General features: G+C 38.3%; 1 protein-coding gene across 2 annotated transcripts in view; it reads right to left on the bottom strand.

Moving 5' to 3' along the window:
- Positions 1 to 19609, bottom strand: part of GLIS3 (GLIS family zinc finger 3) — a 481604-nt gene that overhangs the window by 250800 nt on the left and 211195 nt on the right. The gene's annotated exons all lie outside the window — the stretch shown is intronic.

Raw genomic sequence — 19609 nt, 5'->3', positions numbered from 1 at the left:
GCCTAGGAGATCTGAGCTTCTTTAAGTCACGTGGCAAAAGGGAGCATGAAAAATGGGGAAGGTGGCAGGACTCCTCATCCTCCTTGTCCTCACTTCATTTACCCAAGGTTTCAGGCTGTCCCAGCATCTTTTCTGGACAGAATTTCATTACCACAATATGAAGATTGAATTACTTCCTTGCCAATCACACGAAGTACATAGGTTGTGAAAGTTAATGTCTGCAAAGGACTGTGCATTCTTTGATGCAAAGGAGCTCAACAAATGCAGAATCATATTAAAATGATACATTACCCCTGTGCCTTAGTGACTAATTCAGGAGAGAAAGGCATTTCATAATGAAAATCTTCATGACGTTGTATAAGGTGTTCCCTGAGGACTGACTGCCAATATTGACAATACTGGTAGAATTGGGAGAGAGAAGGAAGGAAAGGAAAGAAAGGGTTCTAAACTTGTTTTGCTTCTGTGCCAGTTTCGGCTACATATAAGGCCTAGCTTTAATCATACAAAATATCCAAGGCAGAGATAGAATGAATACTGGTTTAGGATTACAAGACTGAGGGACTAGTGTCAACCATATCACATATTTGCTGTTTGATCTAGGTTAAGGCACTTACTTTCTCTAAGCCTCAGTTTCATACCTATAAAATTGGGGTTATAACTCTTCTGCCTACCCCATCATTGCTGTGAAGATGAAATAGCATATGTAAGAATGTGAAGTACACAGGAAGTGCTGTATGCAAATGATACAAATTCTTATTGCTGTTATATGGACCAAACACTTGGAATAAACTCTCTTGACTCTTTATCTCACCAGACTAATAGATGGCAAACTGGGTTCCATTTCTACAAAAAAACAATGCACAAAGAAAAATGTATATCTGAGTCAACACCACCTTATGTCTGCCTAGGGATTTGATTTGCACATTTCACAATATTCCAGAAGCAAAATGTATGAGATGTGTCCTTTCTTACCTATTACTCATATATATTTTTATTCCTCACTTAAGTGAAATTTAACTTTTATAAAACATGTGATATGATGGATAACTCAATATAGAAGAGACTTTTATGCGCATGTAACAAACTATACTGGAAAAGGGATGATATGCTTGGCCTGCCGGTTCAGGAAAGCATAACATGATTGAAACCACATCCTACCACCGAGAGTGGCTTACCCCAGGAATGAATGATGATTAAACATCTGAAAAATCTATTCATGTAATTTGGCAAATTAAAAGAATAAGAAAACCAACCAGGTGATTGTCTCAATAGAGCTTTTAAAAGCCCTTGGTAAGAGCCATGCAAGTTCATGATTTAAAAAAACAAAAATGGTGTTGTATTAAAAGCATATTCACTAAAATTAGAAGTACTGCATATTTGCTATTAACTCACTACTAGAACTCAATAACGTATAAAAGGTCTTGAAGGCCAGGTGCGGTGGCTCAAGCCTGTAATCCCAGCACTTTGGGAGGCCGAGATGGGCGGATCACGAGGTCAGGAGATCGAGACCATCCTGGCTAACACGGTGAAACCCCGTCTCTACTAAAAATACAAAAAATTAGCCGGGTAAGGTGGCGGGCGCCTGTAGTCCCAGCTACTCGGGAGGCTGAGGCAGGAGAATGGCGTGAACCCGGGAGGCGGAGGTTGCAGTGAGCTGAGATCCGGCCACTGCACTCCAGCCCGGGTGACTCCGTCTCAAAAAAAAAAAGAGTCTTGAATAAGACAAACAAGAAAATGAATGAGACATAAATATAAGAAAGGATTACCTAGAACATCTTAGAAAATAAATTGAGAAAAATTAAAGCAAACGAGAGTTCAGTAGGTTGGTCAGACACAAAATCATCATAGAAAAATAACTCCTTCACACTACCAACTAATTAAAAAGTGAAGGTATAATGGGATCTCATCTCATTCAGTGTACGTGTGTGAGTTCCCAATATTCAATAATACACCTACTGAAAAAAGTGAGATACATAAGTAAAGAAGAACAAATTGCAAAATTTCCTGTTTAGTGAAACAGAAAAGGTCCTGTTCCAGATGTCAAATATATTTTAAAGACCTTTTTTTCAACTCTGAAATGTAGAAACTCAATAGTTGACAACTACACCACTGAAACAGAGGAAAGAATCAAGTTATAGAATAAGGCAACATTAAAATATAGTTTATGCTAAAGGTATCATATTATCTCAATAGGAAAATGATAGACCTTGTTTAATTATGCTGAGAAAACCTATTTACTGAGGAAAAAATCTAGATTCATACCTTGTATTATACAGTACATAAAAATAAATTCTACAAGGAATAAAGAGAGATGAAGAAAAGTTACAAAAATATTAGAAAACACAGATTTTTTTTAAATAGTAGGCTAAAGAAAACCTTCTTAAATAAGATAAAAATACATAAATCATAGAAGTTATTGATAGCTATGACTACCAAAAGTTTAAAGCTTTTATACAAGAAAGCACAGAAATGATACTTACATAAAATGCATGCATCAGTTCAAGGTTTTCATTGATTGTCTTATTTTCTATGGGGTTCTGAAATTTTCATTTCAGAAAATATAGCTACTGGATTTATAATAATGGTTATGCAAGATTCACATCCCAAGGCCAAGGCAGGCGGATCACTTGTGGTCAGGAGCTTGAGACCAGCCTGGCCAACATGGTGAAAAGTTGTCTCTAGTAAAAATACAAAACAAAAATCAAACAAAAAAAAAATGCCTGGTGTGGTGGCGCACGCCTGTAATCCCAGTTACTTGGAAGGCTGAGGCAGGAGAATCACTTGAAGCTGGGAGGTGGAGGTTGAAATGAGCTGAGACTGTGCCAGTCAGAGAGGAAACTACTTAAATCCTATTTCATTTCCATTTTCTCATATAGGGAAGTAGGCTTCAAACTGAAATTGAGGACTAATTCAGAAGGAAAAAAATAGCAAGAGCGCACGTTACCTAGGTCCCAATGTCCTGATACAGATGGGTCCTGAATCCCCAGGGAGCTGTAAGTATTTGTAGATGTGATTGGAGCACCACCATTCATCCTCTGGGGGCAGGGCAAAGAGGTTTGAAGATTAAAGCTGGCACTGTTACTAATTTTTTAGAGAAGGGAAAATGTTGGATTCTAGAAACTACAAAAGGTCAATGACTTTAGTCCCATTCCCAGTCAAGAGTATAAAGCTGGCTATTTTTTCTTCTGTAGGCCTAGATTTCTGATTTTTCCCAGAACCCTCCCATTCTGTAGAGTTTACAAACCAGCCCTTCCTAGGGGCAAAAACACCTCTGGGACCCCCTCCTCAGGCTTTCCCTAATTCACAGCCACCCTCCACAGAGTTCTGCTGTGCTAGCAACACAGCCCAAGGCAGAAAAAGGAGCATTCGAGAATGTGAACAAAGGATGATTCAAGAGCAAGAGGAATGAGTTATTTTTTAAGTACTACAGTATTTGTTTTATTTTCACACACTGTATAAAGCCCTTTGCTTTTTATTTTACCTCTTTTTAGCCTTCTCATACTAATGCTGTAAAACAGCCAAAGTGAGAAATTTTCTGTCATTACTCAAACTTTAATATCAAATTTGCTTGTTTTATACAAAGTCCCAACTCTTCTGCCTTAATGTATTAAGTAACACAAATGTCATGTTTTACCAATTAGCTAACCGGCTTATGAAAACAGAACTCTATGTATTAACTGTGTAAGTTTCCTTTGGGCCAGAAAAAAAATTAAGTAGCAAGTTCCAAATGTTTCTAAATCCACAAAGCAGTGTGATATTAATTAACTAAACTGACAAGCATAGAATGTTCCAGGTGACGAGGTCTAAGATGCCAGTGTTTGGCTACACTTTTATGGATGTATAGATGACATCCATAAAAATTACATGGTTAAAGCATACAGTATATTTTAGCCCTGAGATTATATCACGTAGTTCTAACTTTAATTAGAAAGGACAAAGGAAATACGGGCTAAGAAGACTGTAATTTTAAATATAAGATTAAAACAAGGATAGGAAAATACATTTTTGGCACATAAAAAATATGAGACTTCCTGGTGAAAAGGTGGTATAACCATACATATATCGCTCTGCCTCCTTCCAACATCTCATTAAAATGACCCAAAGAATATTAAAAAAAAAAAAAAAAAAAAAAGGTTCATTAAATCTTTTAATGAATTTGTAAGGAAAAAAAAAATCACATACCAGAAATTTCAAGGCATTTCTTTTTTTTTTTTTTTGAGACAGAGTCTTGTTCTGTGCCCTAAGCTGGAGTGCAGTGACAGGATCTCAGCTCACTGCAAGCTCCGCCTCCCAGGTTCATGCCATTCTCCTGCCTCAGCCTCCTGAGTAGCTGGGACTACAGGCGCCCGCCACCACGCCCGGCTAGTTTTTTGTATTTTTTTTTTTTTTTTTTTGTATTTTTTAGTAGAGATGGGGTTTCACAGTGTTAACCAGGATGATCTCGATCTCCTGACTTCGTGATCCGCCCGCCTCGGCCTCCCAAAGTGCTGGAATTACAGGCTTGAGCCACCACGCCCGGCCGGTATTTCTATTTAATAAAAGAGCAAACAGTACTTGTTTGTAGGCAGGGCTAACCCTATCCGCAACACCCCGGTACAGAAGTAAAAGAGACTCCAGCAGATCATTAACACTCATTGCTGGGGGGCAGATGGGAGCCTATCTGAACCTCACTAGGGTTTCCAGAAGCATCCAGGCAGGGAGGCACCCTGGGTGGGAAATCCTCTGGAGTGCATATTCCTGTCTTTGATGCTGATAGGTACACCCTCTGTAGAGCACATGCATTTTTCCAGCCACTTCCTGGTTATGAAACAAGAGTATAAAAGCAACTTACCAGCCCAGAGGTGAAACTCCCTACCACTGCTGCTGCAAACTCCACTTCTCTCCCTACTACTCTAGGCTGCTGGATTTCTGACTGGGTAATGTAAAACTGCACTAAAACTCCTCCTCCTTTCATCTGAGCCTTAGAGAACCCATCTGTGTCAGCTGTCAAATTATTGACTGTCAATTTCAATTCCACCCTTCTTTGTCCTGCTCTGCCATACTACAGCTGGACCCTGTAACATTTATCCTTTGCCAGCTGGAGAAACATTAGGCTTTGCCAATAAAGGAAGCTAGAGGGACACTGCAAGGTGAAGTGGAAGAAGGGATTCTCATCCTTGTTCTAATATGCTTTTCTGCTTGTTTTCATTGCACTGCAGCAGCAGCATGTGGGACGCCCAGTGGTACTTACTCTGCAGCAAGTTTCTCCAGTACCCCAGTGGGCATCTTTCTGTGGATCAGCCCCAGCCCACTGACACCCAGGCAGGGAGCTTCTTGTTCAACAGCCCTGGCCCACCAGCAACTCACAAACCCGTCCACCACACAGTGACATGCAGCCAGACCCTCCCCAATGGGATCTAATTCTCAACATTGTTTGAACAGGAAGTTATCCTTCTTCCAAATTCCTAGTTCCTTCCTTACACAGTCCCCTTCTGCCCTGGAGAAAAAAACTGCTCCCTACATTTGCCATTCATGTAGACTTAGAATCTTCTTTTATTTTTTGTAATACTTAACACCTTTGACTGGCTAATACTTTATATTAAAATTCTTTATATCAAAGTATAATATAAAGTATCATAATACTTTAAAGAATCACTTTATATTAAAATTCTTTAATATAAAGTATTATATTCCTTATAATTCTTAATAATACTTTATTTTAAAATTATTCTCTCCAAATGACTGGTGAAGTTTGTCTCCTGATTGGAACCTGACTGATACACTGTCTTAACACTTAATTTTGCATAAGCAGAGAAGCTCCTTTATAGGAGTGAACAAGGAGAGAAAGAGTACAGAACATAGAAAAAGATGCTGTAGGTCAAAAGAATGCAACAGCCATGAAGAATCATTGTAAAAACATCCCTACGAAATAATTCTACTGCAAAAAAAGGAGAATATTTTTTAGAATTTCCAATTTATCTCCTCAAATTCAACAAGATTCAAACAGGCACTTTATGTATGAAACTAGAGCAAACACTCACAAAGGGGGAACTCCCAAAGACAGTATAGAGATGAAAAACAGATTTGCCAAATTTAAAACACGATAAAGACATGAATTGCAGATTAGATTATAAGAGAGAAAACAAATTAATAATATCTCATTTCAAGAAAAAAACCATAAACATTAAAGCAAGAAAAAAATATGGTTACCAGCAAAGAATAGATTGAGCCCAGACTTCTCCTCCATAACAATAATAGTTAGAAATAGAAATGAGGCAATAACCACTGACCTGTAAAATAAAAAGATTATGATGCAATTATTCAATATCCAGTACTGCCATCATTCTTGGGTAAAGATAATAGAAAAAGTCCTCAGAATATATGAAGTCAAAGAGCATTATGCTATGTATCTTTCCTGAAAAAAATCCTCAGAAAACCTGCAACTAGTAGAGAAAAGACTCAAAATTAAGAGCTTAGAAAATGGAGAAGTATTACTATCAAAGGGCTGGTAGTAAGCCTGAATTTAAATGTTCTAATTAAAATTTAATGTCATTTGCAAGACTGTAAAAACTTAAGGCAAATTTTAAAAACCGTTTTTTTATTTAAAATGCAAAATGTAATAAAAACAATAATTTTTCAATCATTGTAATAATCAAATCCTAAAGCTTCAGTGCAAGAAAGTTATAGAAAAGATGCTACATTTCTTATCTTACAGAGAATCAATAGTATTTTATTCATGATTTTGAAAACTAGAGAAAACTAAGCAAAATATTTAATTAGAAAAAAAAAAGACAAAGAAAATTAATCTTAACCAAAAAACAAGATTTATAACTTTCAAGTTGCAAAAGGCAAAAAGAGCAAAGAAATATTTTATGTAGGCAAAGGAAAAAGGCTAATGATATTTTTAAATGTGTTTCAGCAGTGAATTTATATCCTTTATAGCTATTTTCTATTTTGTTTACAATGACCAAGTATAACCTGTATAATCAGAAACCAAAAATAAATATTAGAGAAAATCCTAGGGCTCAAAGAGCAAGAATTTCAGAAGAGACATTCCCACTTATCATCTACTTGCAAAGTCAGTCAGTCAACATGTACCTACAAATGGCCTCAGAAGACCAAGTAAGGAAACAGAGCCTAGCCACACAGTGAAAACCTTGAAAAAGAGTGCTGTCAAGGGATTTTTTTCTTTCTTGACTACAGGCTTTTGTTATTTTGTGTGTGTGTGTGTGTGTGTATGTGTGTGTGTGTTTAGTATGTCTATTCAATTTCTCTCAATGCATACTTGGGCAATAAATCCTGGTCTGTCCACTGATTAAAGGGTCTCAGAAAAATAAGGGGTTTAAAAAATCAACCATAATGTAACCCCCTTGCCCTACCCATGGAGAACTAAGGCCCAGAAAAGTAAGTGGCTTGTTCATGTCGGGCCAATAGAGTTAGTTCCAATAAATGTATGGGATTAGCAGGAATACTATAAAACTCATAGTTTTATGAAGCCTTGAGGGCCTTGGATAAGGCTCAATAAAAATGCCCTGTTGAATATGTAGGAACCTGCTGAGCAGAGGAGATTTCTAAGATACTGGCCAGCTCTAAAACTTTATGGTTGGGGGAATTAATTGGCTACTATGTCTACCAGATTTTGAGACTTACAGGTTGCTCTTCCGGGTCTCCTTCAGATTCTGGCCTGAAACCACTGGAAAGCCTGCCTGGCTGGCAGCTGAGCCATTGATTGGCTTCTCAGCCATTCCAAACCTCAGGCTCGGAAATCTTCCAGTTGCTATCTCCAGGAGAGAGCAAGATTGGAGATAAGATATCTATACATAAAATCATTTATATATTTAAAATGTACATGAGCCTCAACACACACTAAAAGACCAGTCCCCGAGTCTGAAACAGCCAGCAGTGACTTTCACAGATTCTTATTATCTGTGAAACTAAGGTTTCTTTTTAACCTATCTGTCAAATACTAGCTTGTTGTTGTTTTTCTCCAGAATATAAAACAGCTTCTTTTTTTCAACTGCATACCTACCTCCAAATTGAGGTGAGAAGTGCCTTGAAATGAAAGTAAATGTGGAGAGGTACTTTTTTGGTCTACAGTGCATACTTACAGGGAAATTAAGCCATTAAATTTAGTCAAGAGCCTTTTACAGCTGTTTTGCTATTTTGCCAAAGCTCTTTTATGAAAGATTTGGGAATCATTCTAAAATACCATGGTGGATTTTAGAAGAAAAACTAACTCCAAGGACACTATGCCTTCTCCAGCTTGAGGTGTAACTCTGAGAATTTCCATCTGGAAGTGGAAGCCTGCAGATGTCAGGAAGAGAAGCTTTGGACATTCTCCAGCTGTCCTTGACATGACTGTCAGGGGCCAGGAAAGACCCAGAGAACATGGTCTACGGTATCAAGGCACAGGGGCAGCCATTTCAAACACAGTTCATTTGGTCTAGCTTACTTTAATCTGTAATTAAAATACTCAAGTGATTCTGACTCTCTCTATATATAGTTTATGTGTATATATAGTTTAAATAGTCTGATATATATATATATGTGTGTGTGTGTATATATATATATAATATGACTCTTCCATATTGGATCTTAATTCTGTTCTCACTACCTCTGCTTAAGTTGAGATTTTGTGGTTGAGTCAGCTTTATAGAATAGTATCTCCGATTCTTCAATTAGTTCACCCCCTCCTTATCATAAAGTTCCATACAGATCCATTCTGAGCTGAATTCCCCTCTCTTGGGGATAATGATTTAATGGATAATGAATTAGGGTAAGTTCAGGTTTGCACCAAGGAAAACTAGTAAGCAACCTGACAAAGACTGCTTACTGGGAAGTTTTGTTTGTTAAAGAAGGTATCTCAGACATCTGAGACTATGTCCCTAGACACAGTATTGTCTCTCTATACACTGTGACCAAAAAGTCTCCAAAGGAAGTGGTGGTTACTCTGTGTGTGTACGTGTGCGTGTTTGTGTGTGTGTGAGAGAGAGATGGAGAGCAAGTGAGAGAGAAAGGAGGGTGTGTATGTGGGTAGTGGGTATGTGTGTGTGTGTGTATACGTAAGCTGTACATAATTCTCTCTCTTACATATCCAGGTGAAAGACTTTGTGTTGTTATTCTGTTATTACTCTGCCCCAAATATCCAAATTGTTATATCCCAAAGCAAGTAATCAGCACTCAAATATTTAAATAATTATGCAATCAACTAATCAATTAAGACATCTGTTGCCAGCAAGTCTCCAATTATTTACAAGAATGCTTTTTACAGTTCTTTTATGGGCTAGGTACAAGACCCTAGGTAAGATAAAAAAGAGCTTCTCAATACAGTAGCAAAATTAAAGCACCCTGCTTTATGTACCTGTATGTTAGCACTCAGAAATATGCACATGTACACTCATAGGAAACAGCTTTGTCATTATTTTTTTCTTTCACCACTGAAGTCTTTTTTCTTCCTTTAAAACTTGTTTATGATGCTTTGACCAATGTTATGCAAAGAGGTCTGTAAGATCTTTCAGTTTGAACGAATACACTAGAAGTTACCACTCAGGAATTAGCAATTGTCACAAAGTAGTCCTTGAATTTAAATAAGGAGACAAGGCAATGTTGGGAGGCATGGGCTTCAAATGCCTAAAGAAACATTTCAGAGGTACAATGTATGGGAAATGTTCCCAGCAGATAACTGTAATGTAACCATTGGGCCAATGTGAATAAGGAAATAACTCATAAGTAGATGTCCTTAATCAAAACCTTGCAGTTTCTGTCTCTCTCGCTCACTCTCTCTCTTTCTCTCTCTCTCTCCCCCGCCCCCTGACTTTTCAAGGTACAGAGGAACACTTTCCACAATCCAAATGATCCTAGAGAAACAGAAAATACTATCAATTAACTCTCCTGAAGCCAAACTAAACACTAACTTTGCCAATGAGATACGATGGGGTTAGATTAGAATAAGGATTTGAAATAAACTAATTTCTGATTCATCCATGGCCTTGAAAACTCCACCAATGTTTATTTTTCTATCCTGGATATCAGATTTTGAGTTTTAAAAGGAGTGCATGAATATCTGCTACATGCTAAGGAAAAGAATACTATGCAAAACTTAAATGGTACCTGCCAATATTGGTACCCTTTAGGAGATCTTACTATTACATGTCTGTTCCCAGAACTGCTAAAATCAGAGGAAAGAAGGACAAAATTCACTTTTCCATTTGCCATCTTCCTTGAAACCCACAATTTCTAATTTGCCATTTTTGTTCTTTGGGAGAAAAATTATTAAGGTGGTTTTATAATTTTAAAGTATTTTCCTAATATATCTTTTTAAAAGTCACCCTGAGAATTTCAAAAGAGCCACAAGAATGTATCCATAACAATGCAAAAGATAAACAATAGAATATCAAGAAACACACCAGAAGATGCAAGGCAATAGGTAACACTGACCTGCATTTGTAGCACCCACTTTGGCCAGAGAATGAAGCAGACAGACAGCTCTGTACAACACAAAGGATTCAGCTCAACATATGCTAGGTCTTCCCATTGTCTTAGCCACTGAAGAAGTCCAGGCAAAGCTGTGCAGGGATGTCTTCTTAAATCATGAAAATCAACCCCTCATCCTTTACTTCCAGTTGTGTATTTTTGTCTTAGGGGTCTTTCCTTTATGGAATGGACTGCTTTCAAATTACTCATCTCCTTTCTTAGAGGTCACTTTGATAATACTATTTAGGCTTGACCATTTTCTAAGTATAGGCTCACATACAACTCAAACCCATCAAAGATGGGCTCTCTATGCCATTCACAATCATTGCAGTTTGAAATATTGTGAAAATATTCAAACTATGAAGCCCTTAGTTGACAAGTACAGAGTATACAATGTTCCCATGTGGTGGGTGGTACAGTCTCATGGCAGGTCAACTCTCCCATGACAATGGAATCAGAATATCTTTAATCTATCCATAACACTTGGACAGTAATGGGTTTTTTTTTTTTTTTTTTTTTTTTTTTTTGAGGAGGGTGTTTCTTTAAAACTTCCAGCGACATTTAAAAATAGTCATTATTGAGCTATCAGGATTTGATTCCCATGTATAAAATGCATTCACTGTAAATAAAACATGACATTTTTCCTCTTTATAATTCACTGAAAAGTTTAGCCAAGCATGAACTTTTTTTTTTTAATGACATCCTGCTTATTACCAAGATTTCTGCACATGACAGAGTATTGGCTTTCTAAACAGAACTGTGTTTTTTTGTTATTGTTATATCACTGTGCTGCTGTTGTTGTTTAGTTTCTTTCTTCTATGTAAGTAGAATGAATTAAAAAGAGAACCTTGTAATACACATGAACAGCCTAACCAAGTCATACTTATCATTTCATAGTTCATGTGCAGCCCCAAATAGAACTGAAAGCCCAAATTAACAGTAAAGCAACTCTTAAATAAAAGCATACGCTTTAACCATACAGCATGATGTTTGTATTTATAATTCTTTTTCACTTTAGGTTTACTGCTTTGTTTTTTAAAAAATATATTGGTCCCTTAAGTAATTATACACCCCTTTTTTGGTAAAAAATGGCTCCCAATCTCAAATTGGAAAGCAGGCTTATAATCTTTCACCCATTTGAGTTGCACACCTGTTCCACAAACACTCACCAACTGAAATCTATAGTAGAGTAGAGACAGAGACACATTCATCTGCCACAATTTACAAACATGATCACTACAGCTGGGCTAGCACAGAGCACTGACGGCAACATTCATCTAAATACAGGATGCTTCAAGTAATGCGTCTCAAACCTCAGTGCACAATCAAATCACCTGGGGATTTGTTGGATCTTCCAATCACCAGGTCTCACAGCATACCTTTTGGACTCAGAAGAAAACCTTGGATGGGGCCTAGAATTTTGAATGAACACCCAGGTCATTCTAAAGCAATCGTGGGCTCCCACATTCTGAGAGTCACTCATAAGTACATCCTGCATCTCCATGCCCAGGCTTACAGAGCTGGTAGACAGACACTCAGAGTGAGACACGTAGGCAAAGCTAGCTAAGCAATACAACGCACAGCTGCAAAGCAGAAACTCAGGATTGCCCCTGCTGGTGGTTCATGATGTTGCTGTCATACCACATTTCTCTACCTGGAAGCACTCCTCCCTAACCCTGACCAGGACATACCACCTATGCAGCAGTCGGATTACCTGAATTCACACCCTCACTCCCCGAATAGCTTAACTTCTCTCTGCCTCTGTTTTTTCACCTCTCATATGGGCATAATAATGAGTTACTAGAAATTGTTTAAATAAATTATTTAAGTGAAATAGTGCATGAAAGTGTATATAGAGCAGCACCTGACATACAGGAGGTGCTCCGTAATTGTTCTGTGTGTGTCTGATGTGTGTGAGTACACAAACTCCTGCTTACAATGCAGAATAGAAAAGAGTAACTGAAGAAGTAAGCTGTAGAAGGCCATCATACAAACTGAGAGCCAAGGTGCAAGTTTGAAGTTTTATTCATTCAAATTTGTACAAGGCATGCACTACAAGCATTTCTGCCCACTCTATGGTATTTCTATTTCTCAAGGTCCCTTCCACCTGGCTGGTTCCTCATCCCAATCCAAGTCACAAGTTAGTCTTCTTACTAATTTATTGTCGAGCTAGCTGTAGCCTAGGGATGGTCAATATCATGAACCAGGGGTTCCAGGGGAGCAGGGTCATTTCAGTGTGGGTCCCCAAACCACAGTTTGGGTTCAGGTTGAAATAGCACCCCACCTAAGCCATGACTTGGTGTCCTCATCATGTGGGCTTTGTCAGAGAAATTCCAGGAATTTAGTTCTCCTCTTTTCTAATTACTTGTTTTGTATGCCCTTTGTGGCTCACATATCTGTAAACACACTCACTTACTCCTCCTGTTAGTAATTTATGGAAGGATGATATCATCAAGCCCCACAGTCCTGAGAGATTCAGACAAATTTCCATCCCGGTTCTCCATCTCTTCTGTGGTCAGTGTCCTAAGCTGGTTTCCTCCCTTGTCAGATACAAAGATTCTACCCAATTGTATTATATTTTCTTATGGCTCTATATTTTATAACGGAATCATCTACTGTATCATAGGAGACGTGCTTTCCCTATTCCAGTGATTTGGAAACTCCATCACATTGAAGCCAAGTTTGGGGCCCCACCCCTCTACCAGAACCTTTTCTGGATAGCATTAGCTTAAAGCAACATCATAGGACTTAATTTCATTTCAGCCTCCTGGTCTCAGCCATCTCTGTCACTTCCAAAGCCACCATGATCTTGGTAACAAGATCTTGCCTCCATTTGGTCATTAGGCATTTTTACCAAACTATAGAATTTTAGAGCCTGATGCCAATTCAAGAGGATCATCTACCATGACCTTCTTCATTCTCCAAATACAGAAACTGAAGTTCTCCTTTAAGAGACTTGCTCAACGTCACATAGTTAGGGAGCAGCATATAGTTTTCTGACCTCATGATGAAGACAACAGATGTACTCATCAAATAAGTAGCCATAGGAAGAAAAAGATGAGAAAATCATTCAGTGATAGAATTCAGCCTTTAAAAGACTGAGATGAACAACAACAACAAAGGAAATTTTGGGAGGAGATGAATATGTTTAGTACATTTACTGTGGTGATGGTATCACGAGTGTATGCACATGTCCAAATTCATCAAAATGTATACATTAAACATGTGCAACTTTTATCAATTAGATGTCAGTAAGACTTATTGAAAACTTAAAAAAAAAAAAAAAGATATATTCAGGTCGGGCACAATGGCTCACGCCTGAAATCCCAGCACTTTGGGAGGCTGACGTGGGTGGATCATGAGATCAGGAGATCGAGACCATCCTGGCTAACACAGTGAAACCCTGTCACTACTAAAAATACAAAAACAAAAATCAATAAATTTGCCGGGCATGGTGGCAGGCGCCTGTAGTCCCAGCTACTTGGGAGGCTGAGGTAGGCGAATGCCATGAACCCGGGAGGTGGAGCTTGCAGTGAGCCAAGATTGTGCCACTGCACTCTAGCATGGGTGACAGAACAAGACTCCATCGCGAAAAATATATATATATATTCAATAGGGGTCAATATATAGCCTAGACATAGGTGCTAAAAATAGTGTTTAGGATATTTGCAAAAGATTTATTCAAAATAGCTCAAAACTAGAAACAACCCAAGTGCCCACCAAGAAGTGTATCCACAGGCAAACTGTGACACAGTCACAGAACAGAACACTAATCATCAATGAAAGGGAGCTACCTAACCATGCAGCAACCGATGAATCTCAAGAACATTGTACTGAGGAAAAGAAGCGAGAAACAAAAGGGTACACACAGGATTATTCCATTTATGTACAATTCTTTAAAAGGCAAATCCAATCTATAGGAATATAAAGCAGAGAAGTGGCTGATTAGACCCAGAGCCAACAGAAGGATCGACTGCAAAGGGGCACAAGGGTACTTTGTGAGGTGATGGAAACATTCCATGTATTGACTGTGGTGGTGGTTTCACAAGTGTACACATTGGTCAAATTTCAAATTTCATGGAACTTTATATTTAAAATGTAAAAGATTTACATTCTATTTAATGTACATTATAGCCCCATAAGTTGATTAAATAATACATTTTAAATCTGTAGAGGGTAGGAAGACTTGATTAATGAGTTCCATCTACTATCCCATAAGAACTATAACCTCCATGTGAAAAAATATATTAAATTTTAAACGATTATAAATTTACCAGGGAGCAACATAATTGCAAAAGAAAAAGAAAGAAAGAAAAAGAATGCCATCTTAGGTTGTCTTACTAGAACTATGTTTCTCAGATGAAGGAAAACTGTGATCCTATTATACTATGCATTCATCAATGCATACCTATAGTGTTATCTCCTATGACAGATTTCTATGCTCCTATACCTAAAGTTTTGTACTGAGTACCACATTAATTTTTCTTTCTTACAAAAGGAAAATGTACTATTATTAGTATATTTTAATGAACTGTAAATTGTAAACTATGTTTAAATAGTTTAAAATACAAATAAGTAGAAAAAAAAGAACACTGACAACTACCTCTCCACCTCAAAATAGCCACCAATCATATGTTGGGTATTTATCTGTAGTACATATCCTCCAGTCTTCCTTTAAAAATGTGAATTTAAATATGTTAAAAAAAATGAATGTTTCTGTGATGCCACTTCATAGCCTGTCTTATTTTTCCTAAAAATATAACGTGACTTTCTTTTCATAATGTTAAATTTTTTGGCTGGGCACAGTGGCTCATGCCTGCAATCTCAGCATTTTGGGAGGTCAAAGCAAGGGAATGGCTTGAACCCAGGAGTTTGAGACAAGCTTGGGCAACATGGCAAAACCCTGTCTCTACCAAGGAAATGCAAAAATTAGCCAGGCATGGAAGCACATGCCTGTAGTCCCAGCTACTTGGGAGGCTGAGGTGGGAGGATGGCTTGAGCCAGGGAGGTGGAGGTTGCAGTGAGCTGAGATCACGTCACTGCACTCCAGCCTGGGTGACAGACCAAGACCTTGTCTAAAAAACAATAACTACAATGATGTTAAGTTTTCTTATTTGTCGTTGATATCTGCTGAGTACTCCAAAGTCTAAAGCAATCCCCTATTATTGAACATTTATGATTTCTCCATGTTTTTTTAAAAAAATCAGCAACTTTGAAATTAATAACCTTATAGCTTAATTTCTAGGCAGACAAAAATTTATAAGGATAAATTCCTAGAAGTGTAATTGTTAATACAGAAAGTATGCACATTCTTAAGGCTTTCAATTGGCACTGACAAATTGAGACCCACATTTAAAAGAGATGTTGACAAATTGGCAGGTATCCAAAGGATGGCAACCAAAACATCCATGCAGCATGTTTTTGAGACATGAGAGGGACTGGGCATAGTTGTCCTGGAGAAAAGAAAACTTAAAAAGGAAAGATACTTTTCCTCAAAAAAATGAAAGATATTTTGTTTTTCTGTCTGCTTCTTTGTTTCTCATTTAAAGCTGATTCAACAACAGAACAGGAAACATAATTGGCTGGATTGGCTGTTAAGCTATTGGCTGTTAAGCTATTGCATCTCAGCTTAAAAAATATCCTTCTATGCTGTTCTTTGTGACACTGGAAATCTACAATATTTCTCCTTTGCCAGGGGAGTCCCTGTCGGCCTCTACCAACAGGGGGCGCTGGGGGGTAACTGAAGGAAGGAGAAAGGGATGACTCATCCTGTTCTCTTGTCAGCATCCCTCCACTAATGGTTCTTCATCTTGGCCGCAGCAGTGGATTCCAGTTTGTCATTTTCCCAGCACTTCCGGAACCAGCCTCCTTAGCAGTCTCTTCCTCAGAAATCTGGTTCCCAGCTCCATACCTTCCTCTGAGCTAAGGTTTAATAATTCCAACCTCTTTCCTTTGTTCCTATCTCAAGAGGGAACAGCTACTTTATGCAGCACTTTCTTCCCTTTTTTACTGTCCCAGTTTTCTGATACCTAGTTCACAATTCTTTGTAGTATAGTGAGTTCTCTGTTAAGATGACTGGTGTGATTCCAGTCTCTTCATTGGACCCTGAATGATATGGTCCCCCATTGCAGGAGCTAAGTAAATTAAGAATGAATTACCTCTGGCCTAAGAATTTGTAAAAGAAATTCCTGGACCAAAAGTAAGTTGCACCAGACCAGTGGTTTTTAAAATCACTTTTTTCAATACAATCATTTTTGCAAATATAATATTACGTCAAACCCTATATGTATAAAAGCAGCGGTGATTTGACTAAAATGGAGGTATGGAATATCCTGCCTCTACCTGCCTGCCCCACTACACCAGATGCTTCTGCAAAGCCCTGCTCCTGCCCCACTCTTCTGGGAAACCCCTGGGTTCAGTAGGGGTTTGTCTGACAATTTCTGATCTCAACAACTCAAGTACACTTCCAAATCTTCTGATTCTGTAACAATGTAATTCTTCTTGCATGGCCTCAAGGCTCTCTGGAGATCTATGTGGCCCAATAACAGCTCAAGCAAAACAAAGGAACTGCCACAGGCTGCCTGGTATTTACCAGCTGTCCCATCTACAGATCAGGCCACAAAAGGAAGCCAAGAGATCTTTGCCAGTCAGGCAGGGTAACGCAGTGGAGAAACCATTACAGTTCTGGTGCTGCCATTCCTGCTGTTAGGTTAAGGACAGGTCAGCATTTTTCACTATAATCCCCCTTCTTTCAGAGGTTTCTAACATGGCTATAGAAATCTGCCCTAGCTTAAAGTTTGGCATGAAAGTTTTGGCTCCAGGCTGTCCTTTCTTTCAGTGAAGCTACTAAGAATGTGTTTAGCTACTTTAGAACTCAGAGAGGGCACTGGAAGATCAGAATAAGAGAAATCTGTGCTTTGAAATACCTCCCCTCTGCACGCCCCCCACCCCCACCATCAGAAAAATGATTAAGCTACCTTTCTTAAAAACAAATGTCTTCCAGGTCTTTGGCTGAAAATACAGCCTCTCTTCTTTAGGAAATTGCTACATAGAACCAAACTCTTTCAAGGTAAAACATCTTAATGCAAACAAGGTATTTCATATTAAAGGTGGGTTTCCTGCATTTACATTCTACTGTGGTTTGGTTTCAGCTTATATCATCATTACCTTCTCTGATTCCCTGAAATAGGGTCCCATTGCTTTTGGAGTAAATTCCAAACATTTAAATATTGCACAGATTACAATTATGCCTTGCAAATACTGAACAAGAGTCAAAAGGTATTAGAATTATTCCCTCTTTGCAAACTAAAAGATTGAAGCCGAAAGAGTCTGACTGGCTTAAGATCCTACTCAAAGGCAAACTAGGAAATAGACTGCCTTGTACTTCCTCTGAGAGGTATGCTGCCTCCTTAAACTCCTGCAGTATTTGCAAGCTATAGTGAAGAAAGCAAAAAGGGAGCCCACCACCTGAAAGCTTCTGCAAGTCTGGAGCAGTTCATCCCACTGATAAGATTCTCATCTGCCTGTCCAGGAATGTTCCTGTAATCAGTGGAGGTCACGGCAGTTTCAAAGTCCGCATTCTGTTCCTCTGCCTTTGGGACACCGTTAAAGTCACAATAAGAGGAATGCCTTTATCCCCAAGCATGTCCTCAGTGCTGGGAAGAGCATGGCTATGGAGCCAGAGAAACCTGGCTTAAAATTCTAGCTTTAAATCCACTCAAAATAAGGAAAGTCCTCCTTTGAAAGACGGATGTGAAAAAAAAAAGAAAAGAAAACCTACCTGAAACAGGTTGCTGTAATCATTCAAAGCACCCAACACCCAACATGTAAGAGAAATTCAATGAATTGGAGCTACTGATAAGCAAACATCAACATTGCTCTCCCAAAATAAAAAAAAGGAAGAAAATAGAAGAAATAAGAAAAAGGTAGTTATTTAACAGATACTTGTTGAAAAAAGAAAGGACACTCTAAATACTCTCTTCCTTAAGGATGGAAAATATGCACAATGATTTAAGAAGGTGACACACAGGATCCATTTGGAAAATGCTGTCATAAAAGTGTGCAGCAATCTGCCTGCTTGTCAAATTCAATGACTGACTATATTGGAGCCCCCCCGCAGCCTGGCTTCATGATTGGGTTGAAAATTGTGTGCTGTGGTTCCTATACTATCCTTTCTTCCAATTCCAAGACACCTCATATATTAGTTTTCCCATTTATTTTTCCAGCATTCTTGCATTTGTAAGCATTTCCTGAGCACCCACCATGTCTCAGGCATTGTACTAGGCACTAGAGACACAGAGGTAAGTGCCAGAGCTCAGATTAGGGTGAGGTATGATGTATTCCCCATAGGTGAATCATTTAAGGGGGCTCAAAAAACTCAGTTATCAGGATAAAAAACAGTTTGATGCTATATTTAAAATAATCAACATTAGTACAAAAAAATACATGATGAACAAAATATCAAAATTTTAAATAAAGACAAGATGATTTAATATTGCTGTGTTGAGCCATACTGGAGATGAGCAAAAGGACAAATCACTAATGTGTATTCTATCCTATTTAAAATGTTGATATTTTGTTCACCATGGATTTTAAAAATTAATACTGATTAAATATTACATTAAAATATTATTTATCTTCATTATTGAGCTTTTGGCGCCCCCTTAGATTTCTGACACGAATCCCGGCCCTGAATAGGACATATTTTGTAGTTGGCTGAAACCTGAAATACTAACATCAACAAAAGAGAGAAGTCTAGGGGCATTGAAATACATTACAAATATCAAAGAAAGATAAAGTGAGGGGGCAGATATCGCAAGTCTCTTCAGTGGCAATACTTGCAGCCAGGCCTCCATTGGATCATCCTGACCCCTGGGCATACATCATACAACCTTCTCACCCCCTCCACCACTCAAGGAAACGGTGTTTGAGGTGGGTCTGCTCACCACAGTTCTTGTACACTTGCAGCAACACAGGGCAAATGATTTTCATGAGCAAGGTTTCTACTCCACAGGGCATTTTTCCAATCTTGCCTGGCTGGTCCTTGATTACAGCAGTAGGGGGTAGAATCTGCCCCAGAACTGTTTGGCACTCGCTATTCCTAGGTTACACAATGAGCTTCATATTCAATGCAGGCCAGGCACTCAATTTCTTGCAC

Source organism: Piliocolobus tephrosceles, chromosome 14, assembly GCF_002776525.5.
Source record: "Piliocolobus tephrosceles isolate RC106 chromosome 14, ASM277652v3, whole genome shotgun sequence".
In the NCBI taxonomy this organism is placed as follows: Eukaryota; Metazoa; Chordata; class Mammalia; order Primates; family Cercopithecidae; genus Piliocolobus; species Piliocolobus tephrosceles.
Note: the sequence above shows the minus strand (reverse complement) of the source record. Positions and strands in the feature narration are given on the sequence as shown.